The following is a 10,133-nucleotide window of genomic DNA, read 5'->3' on the forward strand; positions in this document are numbered from 1 at the left end:
TGGGCTGATCTAGCAGGGTTCTTCTTATGTTCTTGTGACACTCACATGTTGATTGTCCCATCTCATATTTTTTCAACAATTGTATATGTGCTGTACATGCCCTGGAAAGCCAGACAATAAAAGGCAAACTTCCATTTCATGCTTTTCCCCCTCAGTGGAGTTTTTCATGTAGCCACTGTATGAAATGTTCCGAAAAGAAAATGGTTTGGACATCAAAGCCTCCATGTCAACGGGTTCTTAGAAGGACAGGTGCTGCCTGGTTCTTCTCCCAGACAAGAAGGCCAGATTTCCATTTCCAGGCTGTTTTTCTGGGTAATTATCACATCAAATCTTGGAGCCACCACCCTGCCTTCTCTTGTTGAAAGTGGTGCCTGCAGTCCCCAAAGAAACTCAACACCTGTACATGATTTAATTGCTCTGGCAACGGCAAACTCAGCCAAACCTTGGCTGTTCTTCCCTTTTCATGGAAAGCAGACCTGATTTGCATAACTGCACACTTTGAACTCCTAGTTGCTTCTCAAAGGCTGGCTGGATAACTCATCGTGATAAGTCATCATGCTAGCTCATGTCTACTGCTGCACCATTTCTTACACTGCTGATGTGCTCTGACCCAGCTGTATGCATATATTGATCTGGACCTGGGATGGATAAAATCAATGGGAGAGAGCTGAGACTAGTTGTAAACATTCTAATAAAGTCACAGATCATACAAACTTAATATTATGAGGATAAAAGCATGTCATCCCCATCTTACATGACTCTGGGGGAGATTATCCCTGTCTCTTTGGCTATACAACACAAGCCCTTTTCTGACTTTAGGTGCACATGTACCAAGAGCCAGTCAACCATGATAGGCTTATCAACTTGCCTACTCCTGGTTCCTGCTGCCGAACTTTGCTCCAATGAAAGCAAAGATGGAGGTTAGGAAGCAATGTGGAAATGTGACTTCCAGTTGTAACCAGAATTGATGTTGCAATGCTCTAGGAATCCCCAAATCTCTATGTTTTTTAACCATAGAAATTGGGCAATTCCTAGAGTGCCGGAACTCCGTTCCACTGCATTCCAGCTGAAAAAAACCCAGACTATATTTATACTTTGCCTTTTCTCCCCAGTGGGGATCCAAAGTGATTTACATCATTCTTCTCTCCTGCATTTTATACTTGCAACAACCCTTGTGAGGCAGGGTAGTCACAGAGTATTTGACTGGCCTAAGATCACCCAGTGAGCTTCCATGACAAAGTGGGGTTTGAACCTGGTTCTCCCAGATCTTAGTCCAACACTCTAACCATTATACCACACATGTTGTCTGAACAGGAGAACATGCTTTTTTGTATGCACGTACAGCTTTAGGACATGTGAAAAGGAACCTGGGAAAATTCTAGTGGTTGGCTTACATCTACTTGCATGCAAAATACCTGTCCCCCCCCCCCCCGTTCAGACAACATGGTGTCCCTTCCAGTAAGCAGGAATATAGCATCTGAAAAGGGATATTTATCTATTTAAAAATGTGTATGCTGCCTCTCCAGACCTGCTTAAGGCAGCTCACAACCATAAAGAAAACCAAGCAGATATACAATAAAAAACCCATTCAAATACATCAGTAAAACAACCCAGGTCAATAAAAATGCCAATATATATAAAAAACAATAAAAGCAAGTCAGAGCATAAAAGTACATGAAAAGGAGCTGTCAGAAATGATACTGATAAACTGGCCTGGTGCCTGAAGGACAGTAACGTAGGGGCCTGGTGGTGAGTCTCAAGAGGGAGGATGTTCCAAAGGCGAAAGGCCACCAACATCATGCTAATTACACATGCTGCCTTGATAAAAACTAGTGGGATTTGGGTCAAACACTCAATCAGAATCTGGGGGATGTTCATTATTCTTTTCTCAAGTCTGCCACGTTTTTGACCTGTTTCCATCCATGAACATTATTTTACAAGATAAGCAGTCTAGTGGTTAGATTGTCTGACTAGGGTCTGGGGACCCGTGTTTGAATCCCTACTCTACCATGGAAGCTTGCTGAGTGACCTTGGACCAGTCACACACTCATCTCAACCTACCTTACAAGGCTGTTGTGAAAATAAAATGGAGGAGAGGAGAATGTGATCTGCTTTGGGTCCCCATTGAAAAGTAGGATATAAATGAAGCAAATAAATCACAACCATATATTGTAATTGGGAGGGAAGGCAGCATAATGTAGCCCAATCTTGTCAGATCATGGAAGCTAAGCAGGGTCAGTACTTGGATGGATGACCACCAAGGAAGACTCTGCAGAGGAAGGCACTGGCAAACCCTCTCTGCTTCTTACTTGCCTTGAAAACCCCTGGCTGTGGTCACCATAAGTGATTGCGACTTGATGGCACACACACACACACACACACATGTCCTATAATCACACCAAATTCCAGAGCATTGTTTTAAGACCCATTTACAGGCATGTTTACTCAAAAGTAAGGTCTACTAAGTACAATGGTACTTTCTCCAGTGTTAGTGTGCATAACATTGCAGTCTTAGTTAAAAACAAACTAGAGTAAAATTAGGGTAGCCAGCTCCAAGTTGGGAAATTCCTGGAGATCTGGGGGGGTGAAACCTGGAGAAACCGGCAGAAAGTGGGGTTTGGGGAGGGAAAGGACCTTGGCATGGCATAATTCCATAGAATCCACCCCACAAAGTAGCCATTTTCTCCAGGTGAACTGATCTCTGTGGCCTTGAGACCAGTTGTAATTCCGGGATATCTCCAGCCACTACCTGGAGGCTGGCAACCCTAAGTAAAATATAACTGTGATACTTCTGTTTGTGCAGCATCAAGACTACGAATTAAATGACGCAATGTGAGCATGAGAAAAATGGGTGCATGACACTATCTAAGCCATAGATTAAATCAAAAGCTTAAGCACTTTAGCAGGAAACAGGATTCCTCATATTTTGAATAATTCTTAAATCTGTGAACTGTGGGAGACTACACAGAATAGGATGAATTTGGAATAAACGGTTAGAGAAATTAATACAACCAACAGAATGACTTGATGGTTGCAAGTAATAGGAAGTAGTAATAAGATCCTTCCAACTGTGCATGACTGCGAGGGATTTTTAAAAACCACGTAGCTCCTGCCCAGTCTACATCAAAAAATCTACAATCTACAATTGTTTGGGTTGGAAAGAGTCAAGGATTCATACACGAGCAGGAGTAAGTTTAGGAGGAACACTTGCTTCCAAGTGTTCCTGCCTAGCAACTAAAATAATCTTGTGAGGCCCTGATCCACCTTTCTCCTTTTTCTACGGCTAGTTTTGAGATGTTTGGCCTTTTCATTTGTGGCACCCCAGTTATTATGATATCCAGTCTCCATTGCTGTTTGCTAAATGCCAAATAGTTCAATCTATCAGCACCATATGAAAATGTGTTTGTTTTCCAGGTCTTCTGTAGACTTTCCACCCCATTTTTAATAAATCCTTCCTGAGATGTATGAAGTTGGATTATCTCTTGCTTGAAGTTTGTTTGATGTATCATTTGACATCTTCCACCCTCACCTCCTCTCTGCTTTCTCGCTGATGTTGCTGATCACCAGGGCTTTTTTTCAGGGGGAACGCGGGGGGAACAGAGTTCCGGAACCTCTTGAAAATGGTCACATGGCTGGTGGCCCCGCCCCCTGATCTCCAGATAGAGGGGAGTTTAGATTGCCCTCCGCGCCGCTCAGGGCACGAAGGGCAATCTACACTCCCCTCTGTCTGGAGATCAGGGGGCGGGGCCACCAGCCATGTGACCATTTTCTCTGAGGGCAACCCACTGAGTTCCACCACCTCTTTTCCCAGAAAAAAGCCCTGCTGATCACATTATTTAGATTGCCTTTATGCATTTTTACATAAGATTTTGTCAGCTTGTGAGACATTTCTTTCTAATCCTGTCCTTCTCTTAAAACAAGGGTTCCCAACATTTTTGAGCCTGAGGACACCTTTGGAATTCTGTGGTGGCCACAGCCATAAAGTAGCTGCCACAGGAGGCCGAGCCACAGAAGAGATAGTAGGACTGCCATGTCCCCTGGGATCCAGACCAGGGGATGGGGGGGGGCGTTTCGTGAGGGGGTTAGTGCATGGGAAGAACTGGGGACCCTAAGAGAGAGAGAGAAAGTCCAAGTGCAGAGGAAACGGGTAGTTTTAAAAATACACTAGGAAAGAAAAACGAGACAGAAAATAAAACCAAAACTGTGGTAGTAGTTGCTGCCAAAGCAATGTTATTAGAATCTGCACAGCTGATCAGATCTTCACTGGCCAATCAGAAGCTGCCCCACCCACTTCCTGAAATCACTTGGCAGGCATCCAATAAGATGTTGGTGGGCAGCATGTTGGGGACCCTTCTCTTAACATTTAGGATATCTTTATCGAATTGTTGCTTTAATATGTTATGATCCTTTAACCGTAGCCATTTTGTTTGATAACATTTTATAGCTTTTTATTGAATATGCTCCAAGAACCAAATTGGTCAAAGGGTGGGGCAAAATTGTTTTAAATAAATAATAGGATAAGGGAGGGCCAGGATAGGAAGAGGAGAATAAGGGTACGTAGAACCAGAAAAGGAGATTTCTGCAGAAGATGTATCCTGAGGAAGAGCTTAAAAGATAACAGGGGTGGGGGAGCTTATTCCATGCAGGAACTATTACAGACTTACAGTGCTATCCTAAACAGTGTTACACTCTTTTAAACTCCTGATTTGTCTGTCTCCCACAGCAATGGATTCATTTAAGTGTTCTGTGTCCCAGACGGGCAGTTTCTAACAATGCAGATTAGTTGTCTTTCCCAGCTGGGAACTATTAAAGCCTCATTCAGGTTTAGTGATTGACAGAACTGGGGAATCAAATCTGCAGGTCTGGCTGCTTCCTACAGCCTCATAAGGAAGGTAGTTATTTCTGAAATGAATGGGGGTGGGGGGTAGGAAGGATATTCTCATTCAAACCCACATATAATGACCTGGCAAAATACACTGAATTGCCCATGTGTGTGACGACATGGTTAGCATTGGCCTAGGAACTGAAGAACCAGGTTCAAATCTCTAACATGAAGCTTGTGGGGGATCTCGGGCCAGTCCCTTTCTCTCGGCCTAACCCATCTCACAGGATTGTTGTCATGGGGATAAAATGGAGGAGGAGAAAATAATGTTGTAAGCTGGTTTGGGTCCTTAACAGGAGAGGAAATCGGGGTATAAATAATATACACCGTTCCTTCACTCCACACACTTGTCTGTGTATTTATTTCATTTCATTTACACCTTGCCTTTCTCCCCAATGGGGACCCAAAGAGGCTTACAACATTATTTTCTCTTCCTCCATTTTTCCTCACAACAAATCTTGTGAGGTAGGTTAGGCTGAGAGTTTGTGACTGGCCCAAGGTCACCCAGTGAGCTTCTGTGACATTGCGGGAAATCAAACATGGGTCACTCTAGCCACTACAACGGCTCTTACCCGTGGACCCGTGGCTCTTACCTGTACAACAGCTCTTACCCGTTTAGAACTGATTCTTTGTCTGGATGAGCAGAAATGTGGCTGGTAAAACTTTTCCAGTTAAGAATCTGCATTTGTTTCCAGTTAAGGATCTGCATGTGTTTTTAGATGAACTGAAAAAGCCCTGTTCATTTGGATAGCAAAGACGAAGGGGGAAATAATGAAAGAACACCATTCATTTCCATAGAGCTTGGCAAGGCAGGTGATAGGAACACTAAACATAGCAGAGGTAGAGACTGGCAAGTCCATTGCGGGCAGGTGCAAATAGTATCACTTTCTCCCCTCTCCCCTTCCCTGAGGCCTTGTTGCACCCTAAGGAATGTAGTCCCAGGGGTGCCTGACCCTAGGCACTCTGAGGACTACATTTCCCATGGTTCATCACAGTATGGAACCTGGACATTGTCAGAGTGTCCAAGATGCCAGGAAAGGCAGAGGAAGAGAGATTCTCTTCACATCCAAATGTTATCTGGATGGCCAGCCAAGTGGATGATTGCCACAAGCATGGCATTGGATACCACGACCCAAAAAGCGAGATTCAAAGTGAAGAAACAAAACTGAATAACCCAAAAAAGAAAAGAAAGAAAAAGTAACCACAAGGAAACGGAATGAAGTTTTTGAAACAAATTCATATCCTTATTTTCAACCACTTCAGCTCCATGCTAGGAACAGCTGCTCTCACTCAGTTTCCGCCTGTCAGACTGCTGGTAGAGAAATTGCAGGACTGGTTTAATAAAGGGGGAAATACTAGTAGCAACCTCTCTTTCATAAGGGTGTACATGTTGTAGAATTAAAATAGTTCCCCTTCCCAAGAGAAACCTGGGAACGGCAGTCTCTAGAGATCTTGATCAGTCAACAAATGCTCTGTGTGTCACCAAGCCACAATCCCAAGGATCTTTTGAGGAAAACCACAACATTGAATAGGAATAAAATTATACATTTTCACTATGAAGACAATGATAGCAACAAAGGGCAAGAATTTGGCCCCCCTCCTTAGAATTCATTGAATTTTTAGAGTTATTATTCTCATTTGTTATCATTCTAGATGTGCTTCAAGGTCCTGTCTTCTTTTTCATAATTCTGTTACATATTCCATAGCTGAAACTGAACTGAAAACGGCTTTATTTATTAGATAACTTTCTGTAAAAATACTCGAGGAGACTCACAGCATCAATAACATAACATGCAGAAAAAAATAACAATAAAAGCAGGATTTTTAAAAATAAAACTTAGAGGTAGAGAACATTATAGTACTCTAGCATGGACATGGATAATGTGGTAGTATTTTTGTAGTCCTTAGTACAAATTAAAGTTTGACAGTCTCCTCTACCTCCTGCAATCACAGTTGCTACTATTTCCTTTTCATGTTTACTTGTTGGCTGATTAAATATGAGATAATCAATGCTCTATGATATCTCAAAAGGGAACATTATCGTCTATTGCGCTGTTCCTTGTACGTGTTTACCTTGCTGTCACTGCATTACTTTCTACTTTTGTAATTCCATTCTTTTTTGCATTGTTTATGATAAATCATGTCTGACATTTCTGTGCATTGCATTCCCGGTCTTATTGCATTGGATACCTCATGCTATTTGATTGCAATGACTTAGACTGTAATCTGCCCTGGATCTCGATGAGAAAGGTGGGCTATAAATGAAGGAAACAAATATTCTTTAATTTGTTTTATGTAGCAGCTTGTTGCTCTTTTAAATTATTTCCCTATATTGTTTGTGAGACAAAATTACTAACAACCCTAATAAAGATCCTTTTATACGAAGAAATTCTGTTTGATTAAAACCACGGTTTTATCCTTTGAAAAATAAAAAAGGATCATTTGATTGAAAGGATTTCTCTTTAATCTGTTACATGTATACAGTATTTCCTTGGGACCTTCTCTTTCTGTGTTTGATATTTTAGTATTTTCTTCCCTACCCTACTTCCCTGCCCTGGTGCAGTTTGGTTCACTTGCCCGAGCTATCTAAAGGCCATACTCTTCTAGATTCCTGATGGCTCCTTGCTTGTGATACAGAATAATCTGAATTTGCTATGTGAAGTTGATTTCTTCCCATTTTATTTCTCCTACTTTGTTTCTTACATCCATATATTGACCTTACTCTAAGCACAGAGATAGCCTCACATTTAATAATGAATGAAAAGGTAACCTTTGGCAGTGTGGCAGTGAGGCAGTGCATAACAACCTAAGAGTAGCTATACCAGATCAGACCAGTTGTCCATGCAGTTCAGCATCCCGCAGTGGCAGATCAAGTGCCAGAGGAGAGCCCACTAGCAGGACCTACAGCAGCCCTCAACTGCTCCCCAAATCAGAGATATCTAGTCCTGGAGGTCCCATTTTACTACGTTAGGTGACAGACTTGTCTTCCATAAATGCCCAGCCTCTTTCTTAATGAGTCTAAACCAGTGGACATTGCCATGCCCTGTGGCAGAGTGATCCACAAGCCCAGGCAGGGGTCATTTCCTAGAAAAAGAGCTTCAGGAACTCATTATCATAAATCATTAGCATATGCCACGCCCCTTGATCAGGCCAAAATGGCCGGGATTCAGCTGCTGCCAGACAGGGGAGTGTTCCCCCATCTGGCAGTAGCCCGATCAGGGCCGTTTTGGCCTCAATCTAGGCCGAAACGGCCCCAAATGGTCCTATTGGGCACATTTTGGCCTGGATCAGGCCCCAAACAGCCCAGATTGGGTCAGTGTCAGGCAGGGGAGGGGTCCCCCGCCAGACACCGACCCAATCCTGATGGTTTTGGTGGAAATGGGCATGGTTCAGGGCCGAAACGACCGGGACCAGGTCAGTGCTGGGCAGGGGAGCATTCCCCCGCCTGGTACCGACCTGATCTGGGCTGTTTCGGACCCAATCCAGGCTGAAACAAGCCCAAATGGTCGGTGCTGGGCAGGGGAGGTTTCCCTTGCTCAGTACTGACATGATCCGGGCTGTTACGGCCCCAATTTGGGCCGTTTAGGCCCCAACTGAGGCCTAAACAGCCCAAAACTTCCAAAAGTCAGGTAAGCGGGGCAACCTGACTGTTGGGGGAACTACTGGAACTGCGTTACTGTGCATTCCCCCTGGAAATGAGCCCTGAGCCCAGGGCATTTTTTCTGGGAAAAGAGGTGGTGGAACTCAGTGGTGGAACTCAAGACTGCACAATGACGTCACTTTAGGTCAGCTGGAACAAGGGGGGGGTGTTTAAAATTTTAATTGCCCTTGGCGAAAATGGTTACATGGCCAGTGGCCCCGCCCCCTGGTCTCCAGACAGAGGGGAGTTTAGATTGCCCTCCGCGCTGCTTGGCGGCCCGGAGGGCAATCTAAACTCCCCTCTCTCTGGAGATCAGTGGGCAGGGCCACTGGCCATGTGACTATTTTCAAGAGGAGCTGGAACTCCATCCACCGTGTTCCCACTGAACAAAAATCCTGCACAAGCCAATGACCAGCTGTGCAAAGTAGTACTTCCTTTTGTCTTTCCTGAATCTCTTGTCAATCAATTTCAGAGGGAGGACCAGAGTTCTAGTTTTATGGGCAAGAGAGGATAGTGTTGCTCTGTTATTTTTTTTCCTCTCACCATTCAGAATTTTGTAGCTCTCTGTCATGTCCCCCTCCCCTTTCAACTTTTTAAAAGAAGGGCCAGACATTTTAGCCTTTCCTCAGAGCAGGAGTTCTGGAGCTGGGACCACTTTAGCTGTCCCTTTCTGTGCTTCCTTCCAGCTTTCCTTTGGAGATGCCATTGCCAGAACTATTCATTATATTCCCCTTGTGGCTGCAACCAGTGACATTATAAAGCCATTACTACACAGGTATTTTTTCCAGCCAGCCTTACTGAATTCCAGAGTTAATCTGGTTAATCTACCCCAAAATAAAAGCAGAGGTCCAGTGGCACCTCAAAGCCAAACAAAAGTTTTCAAGAATCAGAGCTCCCATCATCAACGCCTTAGACTTCGTTAAAAACTTTTTTTAAAAAAAATCACCAAGTAAAATCGTCCCCCCCTCTATCATCCTTGCTTCTTTTTTGGAAATATTTCCGTTCTCTGGAAGCCTTAGGGGAAGACTTTTCCACCCCTCACTTCTGATCTGTGTTGACAAACATTGCTATTTGGACTCATCCCTCCAGAGAGCAAGGGGTAGGAGGAGACAGACGTGTTTAAACCTGCTGCTGACAAGCCATGTCCCGGGTCCTCCTCCACCCCCATCGGTATTAATTAGCGACTGTATCGTTTTCCTCGGGATTTTAGAGACTCCCCAGCCAACCAGCCCGCCCCCTCCCTTCCCAAAGCCCGGCCACCCTTCCAGCCTGGACTTCCTCTCCCCCTCCAACCCAGGTGAGAAAAATAGACGTGCCCGAACCTGCCGCTCTTTAATCTCGACTTTATTCTCTGACGCCCCCCGGGAGGACGACAGAACTCAACCAGCTGCCTTTTCCCGCTCTGGCCAGCCAAGCTTCTCTTAATGAGGGATGTCCCCGAGGGGCTCCGGGGACGTCACCGGGCGCCTGGGCCAATCGGGGAGAGCGCGGGCGTGGCTCGGGAGATGAAAGGGGCGAGGGGCGGTGGGCGGAGCCGGCCACGCCCCCGGACCGGCCGGCCCTCCTGCGAGCTGCCGGGTCGGGCTGGGGGAGAAAAAAGAAGGAGGGCGC

This window comes from Eublepharis macularius, chromosome 12, assembly GCF_028583425.1.
Source record: "Eublepharis macularius isolate TG4126 chromosome 12, MPM_Emac_v1.0, whole genome shotgun sequence".
Classification (NCBI taxonomy): Eukaryota; Metazoa; Chordata; class Lepidosauria; order Squamata; family Eublepharidae; genus Eublepharis; species Eublepharis macularius.